This window comes from Ambystoma mexicanum, chromosome 6q (assembly GCF_040938575.1).
Source record: "Ambystoma mexicanum isolate Mex_15411 chromosome 6q, UKY_AmexF1_1, whole genome shotgun sequence".
In the NCBI taxonomy this organism is placed as follows: domain Eukaryota; kingdom Metazoa; phylum Chordata; class Amphibia; order Caudata; family Ambystomatidae; genus Ambystoma; species Ambystoma mexicanum.
This window is the reverse complement of record NC_090937.1, coordinates 1,665,194,291-1,665,216,045: the sequence shown is the minus strand read 5'-3', so window position 1 is coordinate 1,665,216,045 and position 21,755 is coordinate 1,665,194,291. Positions and strand designations below refer to the sequence as shown.

At 53.4% G+C, this 21,755-nt stretch overlaps 1 protein-coding gene across 5 annotated transcripts in view; it reads left to right on the top strand.

Annotated features, from left to right (window-relative positions):
- The first annotated feature begins 5,485 nt into the window (after positions 1-5,485).
- The window catches only part of LOXL3 (lysyl oxidase like 3), a 476,927-nt gene continuing 460,657 nt past the window's right edge, over positions 5,486-21,755 (top strand). For 3 of the 5 annotated variants that reach the window (XM_069632513.1, XM_069632512.1, XM_069632511.1), the window contains exon 1: positions 5,486-5,769. The gene's annotated coding sequence lies outside the window, so the exon portion shown is untranslated. The remainder of the gene's footprint in view (positions 5,770-21,755) is intronic. The other 2 variants (XM_069632514.1, XM_069632515.1) reach the window with 2 other exon arrangements.

Below are 21,755 nucleotides of genomic sequence, written 5' to 3'. Positions count from 1 at the left end.
GAGATCTTGTGTTCACTGTCTTCCTGTTATCCCTCTCTGCCTGTACTCCTGAGATCTTGTGTTCACTGTCTCCCTGTTATCCCTCTCTGCCTGTACTCCTGAGATCTCGTGTCACTGTCTCCCTGTTATCCCTCTTTGTCTTCACTGCTCAGATCTCGTGTTCACTGTCCCCCTGTTATCCCTCTCTGCCTGTACTCCTGAGATCTCGTGTTCACTGTCCTCCTGTTATCCCTCTCTGCCTGTACTCCTGAGATCTTGTGTTCACTGTCTCCCTGTTATCCCTCTCTGCCTGTACTCCTGAGATCTCGTGTCACTGTCTCCCTGTTATCCTTCTCTGCCTGTACTCCTGAGATCTCGTGTCACTGTCTCCCTGTTATCCTTCTCTGCCTGTACTCCTGAGATCTCGTGTCACTGTCTCCATGTTATCCTTCTCTGCCTGTACTCCTGAGATCTCGTGTTCACTGTCTACCTGTTATCCTTCTCTGCCTTTACTCCTGAGATCTCGTGTCACTGTCTCCCTGTTATCCCTCTCTACCTGTACTCCTGAGATCTCGTGTTCACTGTCTCCCTCTTATCCCTCCCCGCCTGTACTCCTGAGATCTCGTGTTCACTGTCTCCCTGTTATCCCTCCCTGCACTCCTGAGATCTCGTGTCAATGTCTCCCTGTTATCCTTCTCTGCCTGTACTCCTGAGATCTCGTGTCACTCTCTCCCTGTTATCCCTCTCTGCCTGTACTGAGATCTCGTGTTCACTGTCTCCCTGTTTTCCCTCTCTGCCTGTATTCCTGAGATCTCGTGTTCACTGTCTCCCTGTTATCCCTCCCCGCCTGTACTCCTAAGATCTCGTGTCACTGTCTCCCTGTTATCCTTCTCTGCCTTTACTCCAGAGATCTCGTGTTCACTGTCTCCCTGTTATCCCTCTCTGCCTGTACTGAGATATCGTGTTCACTGTCTCCCTGTTATCCCTCTCTGCCTGTACTCCTGAGATCTCGTGTTCACTGTCTCCCTGTTATCCCTCCCTGCCTGTACTCCTGAGATCTCGTGTCACTGTCTCCCTGTTATCCTTCTCTGCCTGTACTCCTGAGATCTTGTGTCACTGTCTCCCTGTTATCCCTCTCTGCCTGTACTGAAATCTCGTGTTCACTGTCTCCCTGTTATCCCTCTCTGCCTGTAGTCCTCAGATCTCGTGTTCACTGTCTTCCTGTTATCCCTCTCTGCCTGTACTCCTGAGATCTCGTGTTCACTGTCTCCCTGTTATCCCTCTCTGCCTGTACTGAGATCTCGTGTTCACTGTCTCCCTGTTATCCCTCTCTGCCTGTACTCCTGAGATCTCGTGTTCACTGTCTCCCTGTTATCCCTCCCTGCCTGTACTACTGAGATCTTGTGTCACTGTCTCCCTGTTATCCTTCTCTGCCTGTACTCCTGAGATCTCGTGTCAGTGTCTCCCTGTTATCCTTCTCTGCCTGTACTCCTGAGATCTCGTGTCACTGTCTCCCTGTTATCCTTCTCTACCTGTACTCCTGAGATCTCGTGTCACTGTCTCCCTGTTATCCTTCTCTGCCTGTACTCCTGAGATCTTGTGTTCACTGTCTCCCTGTTATCCTTCTCTGCCTTTACTCCTGAGATCTCGTGTCACTGTCTCCCTGTTATCCCTCTCTGCCTGTACTCCTGAGATCTCGTGTCAGTGTCTCCCTGTTATCCTTCACTGCCTGTACTCCTGAGATCTCGTGTCACTGTCTCCCTTTTATCCTTCTCTACCTGTACTCCTGAGATCTCGTGTCACTGTCTCCCTGTTATCCTTCTCTGCCTGTACTCCTGAGATCTCGTGTTCACTGTCTCCCTGTTATCCTTCTCTGCCTTTACTCCTGAGATCTCGTGTCACTGTCTCCCTGTTATCCCTCTCTGCCTGTACTCCTGAGATCTTGTATCACTGTCTCCCTGTTATCCTTCTCTGCCTGTACTCCTGCGATCTCGTGTTCACTGTCTCCCTGTTATCCCTCTTTGTCTTCACTGCTCAGATCTCGTGTTCACTGTCCCCCTGTTATCCCTCTCTGCCTGTACTCCTGAGATCTCATGTTCACTGTCTTCCTGTTATCCCTCTCTGCCTGTACTCCTGAGATCTTGTGTTCACTGTCTCCCTGTTATCCCTCTCTGCCTGTACTCCTGAGATCTCGTGTTCACTGTCTGCCTGTTATCCCTCCCTGCCTGTACTCCTGAGATCTTGTGTCACTGTCTCCCTGTTATCCTTCTCTGCCTGTACTCCTGAGATCTCGTGTCACTGTCTCCATGTTATCCTTCTCTGCCTGTACTCCTGAGATCTCGTGTTCACTGTCTACCTATTATCCTTCTCTGCCTTTACTCCTGAGATCTCGTGTCACTGTCTCCCTGTTATCCCTCTCTACCTGTACTCCTGAGATCTCGTGTTCACTGTCTCCCTCTTATCCCTCCCCGCCTGTACTCCTGAGATCTCGTGTTCACTGTCTCCCTGTTATCCCTCCCTGCCTGTACTCCTGAGATCTCGTGTCACTGTCTCCCTGTTATCCTTCTCTGCCTGTACTCCTGAGATCTCGTGTCACTCTCTCCCTGTTATCCCTCTCTGCCTGTACTGAGATCTCGTGTTCACTGTCTCCCTGTTTTCCCTCTCTGCCTGTATTCCTGAGATCTCGTGTTCACTGTCTCCCTGTTATCCCTCCCCGCCTGTACTCCTAAGATCTCGTGTCACTGTCTCCCTGTTATCCTTCTCTGCCTTTACTCCAGAGATCTCGTGTTCACTGTCTCCCTGTTATCCCTCTCTGCCTGTACTGAGATATCGTGTTCACTGTCTCCCTGTTATCCCTCTCTGCCTGTACTCCTGAGATCTCGTGTTCACTGTCTCCCTGTTATCCCTCTCTGCCTGTACTCCTGAGATCTCGTTTTCACTGTCTCCCTGTTATCCCTCTCTGCCTGTACTCCTGAGATCTTGTGTTCACTGTCTCCCTGTTATCCCTCTCCGCCTGTACTCCTGTGATCTTGTGTTCACTGTCTCCTTGTTATCCCTCTGTCTTCACTGCTCAGATCTCGTGTTCACTGTCTCCCTGTTATCCCTCTCTGCCTGTAGTCCTCAGATCTCGTGTTCACTGTCTTCCTGTTATCCCTCTCTGCCTATACTCCTGAGATCTCGTGTTCACTGTCTCCCTGTTATCCCTCTCTGCCTGTACTGAGATCTCGTGTTCACTGTCTCCCTGTTATCCCTCTCTGCCTGTACTCCTGAGATCTCGTGTCCACTGTCTCCCTGTTATCCCTCCCTGCCTGTACTGAGATCTCGTGTTCACTGTCTCCCTGTTATCCCTCTCTGCCTGTACTCCTGAGATCTCGTGTTCACTGTCTCCCTGTTATCCCTCCCTGCCTGTACTACTGAGATCTTGTGTCACTGTCTCCCTGTTATCCTTCTCTGCCTGTACTCCTGAGATCTCGTGTCAGTGTCTCCCTGTTATCCTTCTCTGCCTGTACTCCTGAGATCTCGTGTCACTGTCTCCCTGTTATCCTTCTCTACCTGTACTCCTGAGATCTCGTGTCACTGTCTCCCTGTTATCCTTCTCTGCCTGTACTCCTGAGATCTCGTGTTCACTGTCTCCCTGTTATCCCTCTCTGCCTGTACTGAGATCTCGTGTTCACTGTCTCCCTGTTATCCCTCTCCGCCTGTACTCCTGAGATCTCGTGTTCACTGTCTCCCTGTTATCCCTCCCTGCCTGTACTCCTGAGATCTCGTGTCACTGTCTCCCTGTTATCCTTCTCTGCCTGTACTCCTGAGATCATGTGTCACTGTCTCCCTGTTATCCCTCTCTGCCTGTACTGAGATCTCGTGTTCACTTTCTCCCTGTTTTCCCTCTCTGCCTGTATTCCTGAGATCTCGTGTTCACTGTCTCCCTGTTATCCCTCCCTGCCTGTACTCCTGAGATCTCGTGTCACTGTCTCCCTGTTATCCTTCTCTGCCTGTAATCCTGAGATCTCGTGTCACTATCTCCCTGTTATCCTTCTCTGCCTGTACTCCTGAGATCTCGTGTCACTGTCTCCCTGTTATCCTTCTCTGCCTGTACTCCTGAGATCTCGTGTTCACTGTCTCCATGTTATCCTTCTCTGCCTGTACTCCTGAGATCTCGTGTCACTGTCTCCCTGTTATCCTTCTCTGCCTGTACTACTGAGATCTCGTGTCACTGTCTCCCTGTTATCCTTCTCTGCCTGTACTCCTGAGATCTCGTGTTCACTGTCTCCCTGTTATCCTTCTCTGCCTGTACTCCTCAGATCTCGTGTCACTGTCTCCCTGTTATCCTTCTCTGCCTGTACTCCTGAGATCTCGCTCTGCCTGTACTGAGATCTCGTGTTCACTGTCTCCGTTATCCCTCCCTGCACTCCTGAGATCTCGTGTCACTGTCTCCCTGTTATCCTTCTCTGCCTGTACTCCTGAGATCTCGTGTCACTGTCTCCCTGTTATCCTTCTCTGCCTGTACTCCTGAGATCTCGTGTCACTGTCTCCCTGTCATCCTTCTCTGCCTGTACTCCTGAGATCTCGTGTCACTGTCTCCCTGTTATCCTTCTCTGCCTGTACTCCTGAGATCTCGTGTCACTGTCTCCCGGTTATCCTTCTCTGCCTGTACTCCTGAGATCTCGTGTTCACTGTCTCACTGTTATCCCTCCCTGCCTGTACTCCTGAGATCTCGTGTCACTGTCTCCCTGTTATCCTTCTCTGCCTGTACTCCTGAGATCTCGTGTCACTGTCTCCCTGTTATCCTTCTCTGCCTGTACTCCTGAGATCTCGTGTCACTGTCTCCCTGTTATCCCTCTCTGCCTGTACTGAGATCTCGTGTTCACTGTCTCCCTGTTATCCCTCCCTGTACTCCTGAGATCTCGTGTCACTGTCTCCCTGTTATCCCTCTCTGCCTGTACTGAGATCTCGTGTTCACTGTCTCCCTGTTATCCCTCCCTGCCTGTACTCCTGAGATCTCGTGTCACTGTCTCCCTGTTATCCCTCTCTGCCTGTACTGAGATCTCGTGTTCACTGTCTCCCTGTTATCCCTCCCTGCCTGTACTCCTGAGATCTCGTGTCACTGTCTCCCTGTCATCCTTCTCTGCCTGTACTCCTGAGATCTCGTGTCACTGTCTCCCTGTCATCCTTCTCTGCCTGTACTACTTAGATCCCTCTCTACTCTCTGATTCTCTCACGGGAAGGGCTGGAGGCCCCGGCCTCCAGCCCTTCCGGGCTCGTGCACCGAGCTCTCTGCCGCCCCCCCTGCCCACCCCCGGTGCCCTCCTGCCCCCTCCCAGGGGCAGGGATCTGCCTGTTCATCACTTTCCTGCCAGTGAGCTCATGTCTTGGACCCGCACCGCAGGCCGCACATCTGGACGCGCGCACTGGCACTGAACACATCTTCAAATATTTGGGGAGCCGAGGGGGAGGGGAAGAGGAGGAGTGCTGGGGCTGGGAGGGGCAGTGGGCACACTGCCTTCGTGCTGCTCTCATATGCTGGGCAGAGCACGGGAGGCTCCCACTGAGAAAGCAGCAGCAGAAGCGGACGGGCACCCCTCCTACCTCAGGTGCACCCCAAAGCCCACAGGGCGCACTGGACTTCCCGCAGCTGGTACCGCGTTCACCAACCCAGGGGGTGGCAACATGCCAGGGAGGACGCCAGCACCAGCCTTAGGGGGCCACTGAAACTCTGCCCCAGAAGCGTACCCCTACACCAAGGCAGGGGTGCATACGTTTGGAAAGAAGAAAAGAGGACTTTGAAAAGCGGTAAGACATTTTGACAGCCACTGAAAATTGAGGCGGACTGGCCTACGGAAAGGGAGAGTGGAAGGGCTGGGGAGAGAGGCCCAGAGTCGGGGCTGCCCGGGCTGGGGTCCAGTCGGGCCCACATAAGGCCGGTTCGTGGTGTATGGGGGCTGGTCTGGGCTAGGAAGGGCTGGGGAGAGAGGCCCAGAGCCGGGGCTGCCCGGGCTGGGGTCCAGTCGGGCCTACATAAGGCCGGTTCCTGGTGTATGGGGACTGGTCTAGGCTAGGAAGGGCTGGGAGAGAGGCCCAGAGCCGGGGCTGCCCTGGCTGGGGTCCAGTCGGGCCCACATAAGGCCGGTTCCTGGTGTATGGGGGCTGGTCTGGGCTAGGAAGGGCTGGGACAGAGAGAGGCCCAGAGCCGGGGCTGCCCGGGCTGGGGTCCAGTCGGGCCCACATAAGGCCGGTTCCTGGTGTATGGGGGCTGGTCTGGGCTAGGAAGGGCTGGGACAGAGAGAGGCCCAGAGCCGGGGCTGCCCGGGCTGGGGTCCAGTCGGGCCCACATAAGGCCGGTTCCTGGTGTATGGGGGCTGGTCTGGGCTAGGAAGGGCTGGGACAGAGAGAGGCCCAGAGTCGGGCTGCCCGGGCTGGGGTCCAGTCGGGCCCACATAAGGCCGGTTCCTGGTGTATGGGGACTGGTCTGGGCTAGGAAGGGCTGGGAGAGAGGCCCAGAGCCGGGGCTGCCCGGGCTGGGGTCCAGTCGGGCCCACATAAGGCCGGTTCCTGGTGTATGGGGGCTGGTCTGGGCTAGGAAGGGCTGGGAGAGAGGCCCAGAGCCGGGGCTGCCCGGGCTGGGGTCCAGTCGGGCCCACATAAGGCCGGTTCCTGGTGTATGGGGGCTGGTCTGGGCTAGGAAGGGCTGGGACAGAGAGAGGCCCAGAGCCGGGGCTGCCCGGGCTGGGGTCCAGTCGGGCCCACATAAGGCCGGTTCCTGGTGTATGGGGGCTGGTCTGGGCTAGGAAGGGCTGGGAGAGAGGCCCAGAGTCGGGCTGCCCGGGCTGGGGTCCAGTCGGGCCCACATAAGGCCGGTTCCTGGTGTATGGGGACTGGTCTGGGAGAGAGGCCCAGAGCCGGTTGTCAGGAGGTGGTGAAGTATTTGGGAAGGTCCAAAGTGGGTGGAAGTGGCGGCAGTGTCGAGTGTGTGGGGTGCATTTGCCGAGGGTTAAAGGGAGAGTGTTGGGCGTCTTTGTCAAGGCGTTGGGGGGTGGGGAGGGAGCGGGAGTGGAGTGGGGGTTGTGTGAAGGTTGGGGGTATCCTTAGAAAATAGATACGAGTCTTTTTCTCTAAATTCTCGGAATATATGAGACTACTAAGGTACTATATAGCGCTGCATGCCAGAAAAGGTTTCCTCCTATGTCTAAGCGCTGGAACGTGTTTTCATCTGAAGGATGAAAGGCCGAGCGAGTCCGCCTGTCTTTTTGTAATTAACCTCCTCTTCCTCCTGTCACCGATGCGGAGAGAGGTGGCGGGGGGTGGGGGTGGGGGTTAGGTGCGTGGCATTTGGGTTCCTGCCAATGTGAGTTTATTGTAACGGTTTTCGGAGACCCTCTGGCTGCCTTTACCCTTCTCAGGCAGATACAGATTAAACATGTCTGGAGACTCCCTTGAGTTCCGGGAGACCGTCACGCTCACGGTTTGGCAAAAGCAATCAGTGTGGACTGAGCAGGCAGTGCCTCTCACCCTGCAGCCAGCATGGCACCCTGCCCCCCCTTCACAACTGCAGGCACATCAGCTGAAATACAGTGGGGGCGGGAGGGGGCTAGTATTCTGAGCCCGTCCTGTGTCTTGTACGCATGCGCCGGCAGCTCAGTGTCACTGTCCAAGGGCCTGCCTGGGACAGGCTCACCCTTTCGCCAGCAGGGCCCTCTCAGCCTTTCATCCTCGGGACGTCCCCACTGTGAGTCCCCTCGAGTTAGTGATCACACGCCCTCTGGCTTTTCCTCCCCCTATCTGGGACCTCTCTCTACCTCAGTCACGGTGGATGGAGATTTATTTTAACCCCTGTCATGCTGCTTATTGACCATCATTAGCACATTATCACTCTTGTTCCTGAGTTGGAACTCCAGCGCCCTTCAAGATAGTGTTCATATTTTACTGTGTAAATAGACCGTACTATCTTTCGTGTAAGGTTGCTTACATTTAGATTCACTTTCTGTGTTTGAGTTCACATAGCGCTTACTTAGCTAGGAATCAACGGGGCGCTGTATGCGGCTCCGACATCCCACACTACAGGGCCAGGACATGTCTGGGAGACACAGAGGTCCGAAGTCACCCCTGGGTATTCCTTGAAGAGTTTTCACAGTTCGTTTACTTTAATGTGTAACATGTGTGTGACCTTTTGACATGCATGCTAACATGTTCCGCACTGCCTAGCATGGTTTTGCTTTTACATATGTGGCCAATTCTAGGGACATTCCTGGATTGCAGCTCTGAGCTCTTAGCAAGTGGCAGAACTCACTGCTGAGCTGTTTTCTTTTGAATTTTAAAGAATTCTTTAACAAAACGTGAATGCTGGTCGCAAGTGCGTTACTGACTGCATCTGCGGTCATTAACGCCTGTGCGTTTGCTGTCTTGTGCCTGGCGGGTCCAGGCGTCCTGTAAATAGTGCCGGCCCCCTGCTTCCTGGCAAAGCTAGGATCGCTGCGGGGGGGCGGGATGGGTCCAGAGACTCCTGAAGATGGCGCCGAGCAAGCCTCCGCCGGCTGCACGCACTCACTCGCCAAATGCGGGACGTCTCCGCGGAGTATATTGAGAGTGGTGGGATCCTCGAATAAGGTTGCTCTAATCGCCTTAGGACTGACTGCAGCCTAGGCCACCTAGACCTCGTACTCACTGGCCCTCGGCGATTGGCTGGCTGCAGCCTAGGCCACCTAGACCTCCTACTCACTGGCCCTCAGCGATACTCACTGGCCCTCGGCGATTGGCTGGCTGCAGCCTAGGCCACCTAGACCTCATACTCACTGGCCCTCAGCGATACTCACTGGCCCTCGGCGATAGGCTGGCTGCAGCCTAGGCCACCTAGACCTCATACTCACTGGCCCTCAGCGATACTCACTGGCCCTCGGCGACTGGCTGGCTGCAGCCTAGGCCACCTAGACCTCATACTCACTGGCCCTCAGCGATACTCACTGGCCCTCGGCGATAGGCTGGCTGCAGCCTAGGCCACCTAGACCTCATACTCACTGGCCCTCAGCGATACTCACTGGCCCTCGGCGATAGGCTGGCTGCAGCCTAGGCCACCTAGACCTCATACTCACTGGCCCTCAGCGATACTCACTGGCCCTCGGCGATAGGCTGGCTGCAGCCTAGGCCACCTAGACCTCCTACTCACCGGCCCTCGGCGATACTCACTGGCCCTCAGCGATAGGCTGGCTGCAGCCTAGGCCACCTAGACCTCATACTCACCGGCCCTCAGCGATACTCACTGGCCCTCAGCGATAGGCTGGCTGCAGCCTAGGCCACCTAGACCTCATACTCACTGGCCCTCAGCGATACTCACTGGCCCTCGGCGATAGGCTGGCTGCAGCCTAGGCCACCTAGACCTCATACTCACTGGCCCTCAGCGATACTCACTGGCCCTCGGCGACTGGCTGGCTGCAGCCTAGGCCACCTAGACCTCATACTCACTGGCCCTCAGCGATACTCACTGGCCCTCGGCGATTGGCTGGCTGCAGCCTAGGCCACCTAGACCACATACTCACTGGCCCTCGGCGATTGGCTGGCTGCAGCCTAGGCCACCTAGACCACATACTCACTGGCCCTCGGCGACGGGCTGGCTGCAGCCTAGGCCACCTAGACCTCATACTCACCACCTAGACCTCATACTCACTGGCCCTCAGCGATACTCACTGGCCCTCAGCGATAGGCTGGCTGCAGCCTAGGCCACCTAGACCACATACTCACTGGCCCTCGGCGACGGGCTGGCTGCAGCCTAGGCCACCTAGACCTCATACTCACCACCTAGACCTCATACTCACTGGCCCTCAGCGATACTCACTGGCCCTCAGCGATAGGCTGGCTGCAGCCTAGGCCACCTAGACCACATACTCACTGGCCCTCGGCGACGGGCTGGCTGCAGCCTAGGCCACCTAGACCTCATACTCACTGGCCCTCAGCGATACTCACTGGCCCTCGGCGATAGGCTGGCTGCAGCCTAGGCCACCTAGACCTCATACTCACCGGCCCTCGGCGACGGGCTGGCTGCAGCCTAGGCCACCTAGACCTCATACTCACTGGCCCTCAGCGATACTCACTGGCCCTCGGCGATTGGCTGGCTGCAGCCTAGGCCACCTAGACCTCATACTCACTGGCCCTCAGCGATACTCACTGGCCCTCGGCGATTGGCTGGCTGCAGCCTAGGCCACCTAGACCTCATACTCACTGGCCCTCAGCGATACTCACCGGCCCTCGGCGACGGGCTGGCTGCAGCCTAGGCCACCTAGACCTCATACTCACTGGCCCTCAGCGATACTCACTGGCCCTCGGCGATAGGCTGGCTGCAGCCTAGGCCACCTAGACCTCATACTCACTGGCCCTCAGCGATACTCACTGGCCCTCGGCGATTGGCTGGCTGCAGCCTAGGCCACCTAGACCTCATACTCACTGGCCCTCAGCGATACTCACTGGCCCTCGGCGATAGGCTGGCTGCAGCCTAGCCCACCTAGACCTCATACTCACTGGCCCTCAGCGATACTCACTGGCCCTCGGCGATAGGCTGGCTGCAGCCTAGGCCACCTAGACCACATACTCACTGGCCCTCGGCGATTGGCTGGCTGCAGCCTAGGCCACCTAGACCTCATACTCACTGGCCCTCAGCGATACTCACTGGCCCTCGGCGATTGGCTGGCTGCAGCCTAGGCCACCTAGACCTCATACTCACTGGCCCTCAGCGATACTCACTGGCCCTCGGCGATAGGCTGGCTGCAGCCTAGGCCACCTAGACCTCATACTCACTGGCCCTCAGCGATACTCACTGGCCCTCGGCGATAGGCTGGCTGCAGCCTAGGCCACCTAGACCACATACTCACTGGCCCTCGGCGATTGGCTGGCTGCAGCCTAGGCCACCTAGACCTCATACTCACTGGCCCTCAGCGATACTCACTGGCCCTCGGCGATTGGCTGGCTGCAGCCTAGGCCACCTAGACCTCATACTCACTGGCCCTCAGCGATACTCACTGGCCCTCGGCGACTGGCTGGCTGCAGCCTAGGCCACCTAGACCTCCTACTCACCGGCCCTCGGCGACGGGCTGGCTGCAGCCTAGGCCACCTAGACCTCATACTCACTGGCCCTCAGCGATACTCACTGGCCCTCGGCGATTGGCTGGCTGCAGCCTAGGCCACCTAGACCTCATACTCACTGGCCCTCAGCGATACTCACTGGCCCTCGGCGATAGGCTGGCTGCAGCCTAGGCCACCTAGACCTCATACTCACTGGCCCTCAGCGATACTCACTGGCCCTCGGCGATTGGCTGGCTGCAGCCTAGGCCACCTAGACCTCATACTCACTGGCCCTCAGCGATACTCACTGGCCCTCGGCGATAGGCTGGCTGCAGCCTAGGCCACCTAGACCACATACTCACTGGCCCTCGGCGATTGGCTGGCTGCAGCCTAGGCCACCTAGACCTCATACTCACTGGCCCTCGGCGATTGGCTGGCTGCAGCCTAGGCCACCTAGACCACATACTCACTGGCCCTCGGCGACGGGCTGGCTGCAGCCTAGGCCACCTAGACCTCATACTCACCACCTAGACCTCATACTCACCGGCCCTCAGCGATACTCACTGGCCCTCGGCGATAGGCTGGCTGCAGCCTAGGCCACCTAGACCTCATACTCACTGGCCCTCAGCGATACTCACTGGCCCTCGGCGATAGGCTGGCTGCAGCCTAGGCCACCTAGACCTCATACTCACTGGCCCTCAGCGATACTCACTGGCCCTCAGCGATAGGCTGGCTGCAGCCTAGGCCACCTAGACCACATACTCACTGGCCCTCGGCGACGGGCTGGCTGCAGCCTAGGCCACCTAGACCTCATACTCACTGGCCCTCAGCGATACTCACTGGCCCTCAGCGATAGGCTGGCTGCAGCCTAGGCCACCTAGACCACATACTCACTGGCCCTCGGCGACGGGCTGGCTGCAGCCTAGGCCACCTAGACCTCATACTCACTGGCCCTCGGCGATTGGCTGGCTGCAGCCTAGGCCACCTAGACCTCATACTCACCACCTAGACCTCATACTCACCGGCCCTCAGCGATACTCACTGGCCCTCGGCGATAGGCTGGCTGCAGCCTAGGCCACCTAGACCTCATACTCACTGGCCCTCAGCGATACTCACTGGCCCTCGGCGACAGGCTGGCTGCAGCCTAGGCCACCTAGACCTCCTACTCACCGGCCCTCGGCGATACTCACTGGCCCTCGGCGACAGGCTGGCTGCAGCCTAGGCCACCTAAGGTTCATTTTAACTGTAAAGGGCACATTTCAAAGTAATTTAAGATTAAAAGTCCATGTACATGTGGTAGGGCTGCATCTCCAGAGTCGGGCCCACGCTTTCTGGATCTGCTCAACATTAGTGTGACCAGAATGTAAAAATCAAACACCAGGCCACCGACATAGAAGCAGGACTTGCGTGTTACAGTGGCTACCATGACTACCCTTCAGTAGTGGGAACAGGGGTGTCTGTGTTGGGGGCGGCCATCTTTCTTTCCCCTGGAGATAAACTGTGCGGGTTGGACTTGGGATTGCTTGTTCAGACCTTGCTATGAAGCCTTTGTCAAAGCAGGGTCTGTCGCACGCGGCTGTGAACGGAAAGGTTGGGGGTTCGATCCCACCTGTGTGCGGCTGACGAGGAAATGTAAAACGCATGGTCTATGTTATGTTATGTTCTGTTACTTGGCATTTATATAGCGCCTTATGTGTCATTGGTATGACCTCAAAGCACTGGTAAGTTGAACGCCCTCGGGAAGCGTAGTTCGAGTCCGTTAGTGATAGAGAGAGAGTGTCGTATGGTGCGTGGGCGCACCGGATATGTGTGCAGCTGGTGTGGTTGAAGTATGAGAGCTGCTTTTTAGGGGTAGGTGTGGTTGCTGAGAAGATCAGTTGGATGTGTTCAGTCTGGAGGTTGGACATCCAGACCGAGTTCTGGCTGCGTTAGGCCTGGGAGACGCCTAAGCTAGGCGGTATGTGCTCAGCTAGCTGTGTTTTATTAGGATGATGAGGTGTTGGTGGGGTCATGTTAGTATGAGAACAGCTAGGCTGAATGTGTCTTAGTATAGCTGAGTTCTAGTTGAATGATGGTGTATAGGAGAGAGTAAGCGTCGTAGTGTGATATGGTGGTTATCAGCATCATCAGTAACCACTCCATCCGTTTCATACATTCCGTCTGCTCCGTCTGCTCCGTCCGCTCCGTCCGCTCCGTCCGCTCCGTCCATTCCGTCCGCTCCGTCCGCTTCATCCGTTCCATATAGTGAATGAGATGTGTTGATTTATACCCTCAAAGCAGTGCGCCTGCCAGTGGTCACCCTAATGTTCCCCATAACCAGGTTGCTGTTTTTAAATAAATGAAAGTAATTCTGGGACAGAGGGCCCAATTCCGAGACCGTCCTGGCAAAATCGTGACATCTGTTCGCAGTACTCAACACCGGATCTATTTTGGTCAGGAGGCTGGAGAGCCTTCGGGCCCGACCCATCTGGTACTTGTATTTTATGAAATGTATAGAGCGCCTTTCGCCAAAGGCGCTGTACAGTAAAAGAATCGGTACAATCATAAATGAAAGCGATGAATACAGATTTACATCAACAGAGAAACGGAAATCAGTTTGTTTATACTTTTAACAAACTAAAGACGTAAGAAGATAACGTTAAAGATTAGTTTGAAAAATAGAAAGAGATGTAGAAGAACGAAGAGAAAGGGGGAGGGCATTCCAGTGCTTGGAGCTAAAAGAGAAGAAGAACGAACACAAGACGAGGCACAGGGGGGGCTGTGAAACAGTCGAAGGAATAGGTCAAGAGATTGCAAGGAAAGCGAGGGAACATAGAATGAAAGTAAACGGGAAAGATAGAGGGGGGCCAGGCTGTCGGTACACTTAAAGACAATCGAGAGAAAACTATACAAAATACGAGATTCAAAGGGAATTGAAAGTAAAGAAGAAGTGATAGAGGAACAGGGAGGTAGAGAAAAAAGAAGACAAACAGAAGAATTATAGATAGAACAAGGAGGGAAAAGACGACAAGCAGGAAGACCAAGTAATAACGATGAGCAGTAATCAATACGAAAGAAAACCAGGGAAAAAAGGAGAAATTTAGTGGTGTGAAAAGAAAGATAAGCACGAGCACGACGGATGTTCAAGCATAACGGCAGGAACGAGCAATAGAGGCAATAAGAAGGGAAAAAGAGAGCAAAGAATAAGAAATGATGCCCAGATTTCCTGCTGAAAGAGAAAGGGAAAGAGCAGATGGAGGAATGGAAAGAGGGGGGGAGGCGGCGGAGAGAAAGGGTAGAGGGGGAAAAAACAGAACCTTTGTTTTTTAGGGATTTAAATGTAGGAGGTGAGAAGACATCCAATTCTGGACGGCTACAAGGCAATTTGAAACAGTGGAGTGTAGAACAGAGTCAAAGGAAGAAACAGATCTGAGTATCATCAATGTAAAGGTGAAAGGAAAGGTTAAAAGAAGAAATAAGGGCAGAAAGAGGAGCAGTGTAGAGAGAGAGAAGAAGAGGACCCAACACCGAACCCTGAGGGACACCATGAAGAAGAGGGAGTGAAGAAGAGGAATGTCCAGGAATGTTCAGCCCAGGTAACAGGGTAAGTGTGTTGCGAAAAATAATGGCAGAACCAATTAAGAACAGACCCTGAAAATGCCCAGAGTGGAAAGAGAGGAGATAAGGAGGGAATGATTCACAGTATGAAACGCTGCAGATAGGGCGCAAAGAAGAAGGATAGAGGAATGCTTAGAGTGACGAGCTGTGAGTAGGGAATTAGAAGCACGAAGAAGTGCCGTTTCAGTAGAGTGAGAGGGACGAAAGCCAGACTGCAAGGGGGGAGAAGAGAGTGAAGACTGAGGTAACGAGTTACCTGGGAAATAGGCAGCCCGTTCAAGAATTTAGGAGAAAAAGGGTAAAAGAGAAATGGGCCGAAGGTTAGCAGGAGAAGATGGATGAAGAAGAGGCTTTTTAAGAATCAGAAGTATAAGCACATGTTTAAAAGCTGCAGGGAAACAAGAGTGTAGAAAAGAAAAGTGAATGAGGGAAGTAAGATAAGGAAGGAGATGGGGATGGGCTTTGGGAAGAGGGTCAGAAGGGGAAGCCGTAGGATGAGCACGAGTTAAAAGAGCAGAAGTGTTGAGGTCCGTAAGAGGGGAAGTATGAGAAAGAGTACAGTGATAAAGCAGAAAAAGAAGGCAAAGAGGAGGGAGAAGGAACACAAGCTAGTCGAAGATTAGCTACTGTAGATGGGAAATCAGACGAAGAAAGAGAAGAAAAAGCAGAGGGAGCAGGAACTTTAGGAGAGAGAATGTTGTGTAGAAGCTGGCAGGGACATGGGGGGTGATGAGACAGGCAAAGTGTGCGTTCATAGAAATATGATTTCTTTGCAGTGAGTGGGGCAGAGCCAAAGGAAGAGTGTAACATTGAGAGTGGAGTAAGACGAGAGGAAGACTTCAGCTTTCCCGCAAATTGCGACGGAGAGAAATAAGGCTTGGGGTAAGCCAAGGTTGTGACGTTTTATGAGTAGGAGAAAAAGAGTGTAGAGGGAAAGTGGATTCAAGAACAGATCGTAAAGAAGAGTGAAGAGTGTTAGCAGCTGAGTCAGAAGAAAGGGAGGAAAAGGACAACATTGGAGGAAGAAAAGAACTCAATAAAGAGAGAAAAGAAGGGCAGTCAAAGGAGGAGCGATTACGGCACATAACGGTAGTAGAAGAGGGAACAAGGGGGCCAGAAGAAGAAAGACAGAAGAAGAAAGAAGTACGTGATCAGAGGCATAGAAAGGAGAAGAAGAAATAGAAGAGAGAAAAGAAGAAGAGGAACACATTAAGTCAAGGAAAGAGCCAGACTGATGAGAAGGAGAAGGAAGAAAGTGCTTTAAAAACATAGAAATAGGTTAATGTCTACATATATACCACCTTTTCCATTTTTATATTTTCACTGTTAGTAAACATAACTGCCTGGCCTACATACGTCAGTCAACCAAAACAAGTGGCCCAACTATGTGATGTCATCAATGATGTGATCAATGGCATTTGTGATGCCATCTTTGATGTCCTGGGTGTTAGTCTTAGCAGTGCACGGTGGTGGCGTGAGTTATGGTTGCTTAACTTAGCATAACTGGGAAATTTCGGGGGTTTTCGGTTTCACTTGTAAGCATAACGTCCCCTTAACAAAGTTTTTTCACTGAATCAATATATATATATTTTCTTTTACAAACAAGCCATACTGAAGACGAATAACAGCACATACATGTGAAGCATGATCCGTGCTGGGCACCGGTTGAGCCATACATGTGAAGTATGATCCGTGCTGGGCACCGGTTGAGCCACTTCTCAGCACCTGGTTCTTTTCATGTATTCCAGGGTCTATTTCTAGATTCATACAAGAGCTCAAGTGCCATGTCATGAAAGCTCACTCGACTGTGATGCGTACCAGTCCGCGTAGAAGGGGCGCCAATGAAAACCACGGTTCTTATAACCCACCATATCTGAACCTAGCATATGGCATTGCTTCCACTCTGGGGATTCCCTGGCGATGGCATTGCTTCCCCTCTGGAGATTCCCCTGCGATGGAAGCTCTTCCATTCTGAGGAACTGCTGGAGATGGCATCTCTTCCATTCTGGGGATTCCCAGGGTACGGCATCTCTTCCCCTCTGGGGATTCCCTGGGTACGGCATCTCTTCCCCTCTAGGGATACACTGGCAGTGGCATCCCTTCCATTCTGGGGATTTCCTGACAATGGCAACTCTTCCATTCTGGGGATTCCCACGGTACGGCATCTCTTCCCCTCTGGGGACTCCCTGGCCATGTCATCTCTTCCATTCTGGGGATTCCCTGGCAATGGAAACTCTTCCATTCTGGGGATTCCCAGGGTACATCATCTCTTCCCCTCTAGGGATTCCCTAGGTACGGCAACTCTTACCCTCTGGGGATTCCCTGGTTAGGGCATCTCTTCCCCTCTGGGGATACACTGGCAATGGCATCCCTTCCATTCTGGGTATTCCCCGGCGATGGCAGCTCTTCCATTCCGAGGAACCGCTGGAGATGGCATCTCTTCCATTCTAGGGATACCTAAGGTATGACATCTCTTCCCCTCTGGGGACTCCCTGGCCATGGCATCTCTTCCATTCTGGGGATTCCCTGGCAGTGGCAACTATTCAATTCTGAGGATTCCCAGGGTACGGCATCCCTTCCCCTCTGGGGAGTCTATGGTGATGGCATCTCTTCCATTCTGGGGATTCCCAGGGTACGGCATCCCTTCCCCTCTCGGGATTCTCTGCCGATGGCATTTCTTCCATTCTGGGGATTCCCATGGTACGACATCCCTTCCTCTCTGGGGATTCGCTGGCAATGGCATCTCTCCCATTCTGGGGATCCCCTGGGTACGGCATCTCTTCCCCTCTGGGGACTCCCTGGCCATAGAATCTCTTTCATTCTGGGGATTCACTGGCAATGGCAACTCTTCCATTCTGGGGATTCCCAGGGTACGGCATCTCTTCCCTTCTAGGGATCCCCTAGGTATGGCATCTCTTCCCCTCTGGGCATACCCCGGCAATGGCATCCCTTCCATTCTGGGTATTCCATGGCGATGGAAGCTCTTCCATTCTGAGGAACCGCTGGAGATGGCATCTCTTCCATTCTAGGGATCCCTAGGGTGTGCCATCTCTTCCCCTCTGAAGACTCCCGGCCCATGGCATCTCTTCCATTCTGGGGATTCCCTAGCAATGGCATCTCTTCCATTCTGAGAATTCCTATAGTACGGCATCCCTTCCCCTCTGGGGATTCCCTGGCAATGGTATATCTTCCATTCTGGGGATTTTATGGGTACGGCATCTCTTCCCCTCTAGGGATTCCCTGGGTACCACATCTCTTCCCCTCTGGGGATTCCCTGGCAATCGCATCCCTTCCATTCTGGGTATTCCCTGGCAATGGCATCTCTTCCCCTCTAGGGATTCCCCGGCGATGGCATCTCTTTCTCTCTAGGGATTTCCTGGCGATGGCATCTCTTCCATTCTGGGGATTTCCAGTCTATGGCATCTCTTTCTCTCTGTGGATTCCCTGGCAATGGCATCTCTTCCATTCTGGGGATTCCCTGGTTACGGCTTCTCTTCCCCGCTAGGGATTCCATGGGATGGCATTTCTTCCCTTCAGAGGATCCCCAGGATACGGCACCTCTTCCCCTCAGGGTTCCCCTAGTGATGACATTTCTTCCCCTCAGTGGGTCCCCAGTATACAGCACCTCTTCCCCTCTGGGAATGGCTTCTGTTCCACTCTAGGGAACCCCATGTCAGGCAGCTGAAAGGTTAGAATAGGGTGACAATCTGACCCCTTTCTATAGCTCGTACCATGCACCACCTCCCTTCCCACCACTGAATAATGGCGTGCCCTCCCTCTGTGTACAGTGCCCTGTGGCATGTTGACCATGTGTGCCCTACAGAAATCCCTTGGCATGCGTACATGGCTGGTGCCCATCCTTAATCCTTCACTCCTGAGTAGATCTAACTTTCTTCATCTCTGCAAACATGACCCTAGAGGTGCTGTATCTGCTCTAGGGAGTTCTGGATACTTACAGAAAGGCTCTGGGGAGGCTGCACTAGATGTGGCTCTGAAGATGTAGCTTATTTCTGGGGTTGCAGGAGGTTCTGGAATCATATCTTGCCTGGACCTCCAGGTATGCTGGGAAACCTCATTGACATGGCCCTAGAGGTGCTGTATCTACTCTAGAGAGTTCTAGATACTTGCAGGCAGGCCATGGAGAGGTTGCACTAGATGTGACTCTAGAGATGTAGCTTATCTCTGGAGTTTCAGGAGGTCTGGAATCATATCTTGCAGGGACTTCCATGTATGCTGTGAAACCTCACTGACATGGCCCTAGAGGTGCTGTATCTACTCTACGGAGTTCTGGATACTTGCAGGCAGGCCCCAGGGAGGTTGCACTAGACGTGGCTCTAAGGATGTAGCTTATCTCTGGATTTTCAGGAGGTTCTGCGATGATATCTTGCAGGGACCTCCAGGTGTGCTGGGAAATGTTACCGACATGGCACTAGAGGTGCTGTATCTACTCTGGGGAGTTCTGGATACTTGCAGGCAGGCCCTGGAGAGGTTGCACTAGATGTGACTCTAGAGATGTAGCTTATCTCTGGGGTTTCAGGAGGTTCTGGAATCATATCTTGCAGGGACCTCCAGGTATGCTGGGAAATGTTACTGGCATGGCCCTAGAGGTGCTTTATCTACTCTAGGGAGTTCTGGGTGCTTGCAGGCACCAGGGAGGCTGCAGTAGACGTGGCTCTAAGGATGTAGCTTATCTCTGGGGTTTCAGGAGGCTCTGGAATCATATATTGCAGGGACCTCCAGGTATGCTGGGAAACCTCACTGACATGGCCCTAGAGGTGCTGTATCTACTCTACAGAGTTCTGGATACTTGCAGGCAGGCCCTGGAGAGGTTGCACTAGATGTGACTCTAGAGATGTAGCTTATCTCTGGGGTTTCAGGAGGCTCTGGAATCATATATTGCAGGGACCTCCAGGTATGCTGTGAAACCTCACTGACATTGCCCTAGAGGTGCTGTATCTACTCTACAGAGTTCTGGATACTTGCAGGCAGGCCCTGGAGAGGTTGCACTAGATGTGACTCTAGAGATGTAGCTTATCTCTGGGGTTTCAGGAGGCTCTGGAATCATATATTGCAGGGACCTCCAGGTATGCTGTGAAACCTCACTGACATTGCCCTAGAGGTGCTGAATCTACTCTACAGAGTCCTGGATACTTGCAGGCAGGCCCTGGAGAGGTTGCACTAGATGTGACTCTAGAGATGTAGCTTATCTCTGGGGTTTCAGGAGGTTCTGGAATCATATCTTGCAGGGACCTCCAGGTGTGCTGGGAAATGTTACTGACATGGCACTAGAGGTGCTGTATCTACTCTGGGGAGTTCAGGATACTTGCTGGCATGCCCCAGGGAGGTTGCACTAGACGTGGCTCTAAGGATGTAGCTTATCTCTGAGGTTTCAGGAGGTTCTGGAATCATATCTTGCAGGGACCTCCAGGTATGCTGGGAAACCTCACTAACATGGCCCTAGAGGTGCTGTATCTACTCTATGAAGTTCTGGATACTTGCAGGCAGGCCCCGGGGAGGTTGCACTAGATGTGGCTCTGAAGATGTAGCTCAGCTCTGGGGTTTCGGAAGGTTCTGGAATCCTATCTTGCCTGGACCTCCAGGTATGCTGGGAAACCTCACTGGCATGGCCCTAGAGGTGCTGTATCTACTCTAGGGAGTTCAGGATACTTGCAGGCAGGCCCTGGAGAGGTTGCACTAGATGTGACTCTAGAGATGTAGCTTATCTCTGGGGTTTCAGGAGGTTCTGGAATCATATCTTGCAGGGACCTCCAGGTGTGCTGGGAAATGTTACTGACATGACCCTAGAGGTGCTGTATCTGCTCTAGGGAGTTCTGGATACTTACAGAAAGGCTCTGGGGAGGCTGCACTAGATGTGGCTCTGAAGATGTAGCTTATTTCTGGGGTTGCAGGAGGTTCTGGAATCATATCTTGCCTGGACCTCCAGGTATGCTGGGAAACCTCATTGACATGGCCCTAGAGGTGCTGTATCTACTCTAGAGAGTTCTAGATACTTGCAGGCAGGCCATGGAGAGGTTGCACTAGATGTGACTCTAGAGATGTAGCTTATCTCTGGAGTTTCAGGAGGTCTGGAATCATATCTTGCAGGGACTTCCATGTATGCTGTGAAACCTCACTGACATGGCCCTAGAGGTGCTGTATCTACTCTACGGAGTTCTGGATACTTGCAGGCAGGCCCCAGGGAGGTTGCACTAGACGTGGCTCTAAGGATGTAGCTTATCTCTGGATTTTCAGGAGGTTCTGCGATCATATCTTGCAGGGACCTCCAGGTGTGCTGGGAAATGTTACCGACATGGCACTAGAGGTGCTGTATCTACTCTGGGGAGTTCTGGGTGCTTGCAGGCACCAGGGAGGCTGCAGTAGACGTGGCTCTAAGGATGTAGCTTATCTCTGGGGTTTCAGGAGGCTCTGGAATCATATATTGCAGGGACCTCCAGGTATGCTGGGAAACCTCACTGACATGGCCCTAGAGGTGCTGTATCTACTCTACAGAGTTCTGGATACTTGCAGGCAGGCCCTGGAGAGGTTGCACTAGATGTGACTCTAGAGATGTAGCTTATCTCTGGGGTTTCAGGAGGCTCTGGAATCATATATTGCAGGGACCTCCAGGTATGCTGTGAAACCTCACTGACATTGCCCTAGAGGTGCTGTATCTACTCTACAGAGTTCTGGATACTTGCAGGCAGGCCCTGGAGAGGTTGCACTAGATGTGACTCTAGAGATGTAGCTTATCTCTGGGGTTTCAGGAGGCTCTGGAATCATATATTGCAGGGACCTCCAGGTATGCTGTGAAACCTCACTGACATTGCCCTAGAGGTGCTGAATCTACTCTACAGAGTCCTGGATACTTGCAGGCAGGCCCTGGAGAGGTTGCACTAGATGTGACTCTAGAGATGTAGCTTATCTCTGGGGTTTCAGGAGGTTCTGGAATCATATCTTGCAGGGACCTCCAGGTGTGCTGGGAAATGTTACTGACATGGCACTAGAGGTGCTGTATCTACTCTGGGGAGTTCAGGATACTTGCTGGCATGCCCCAGGGAGGTTGCACTAGACGTGGCTCTAAGGATGTAGCTTATCTCTGAGGTTTCAGGAGGTTCTGGAATCATATCTTGCAGGGA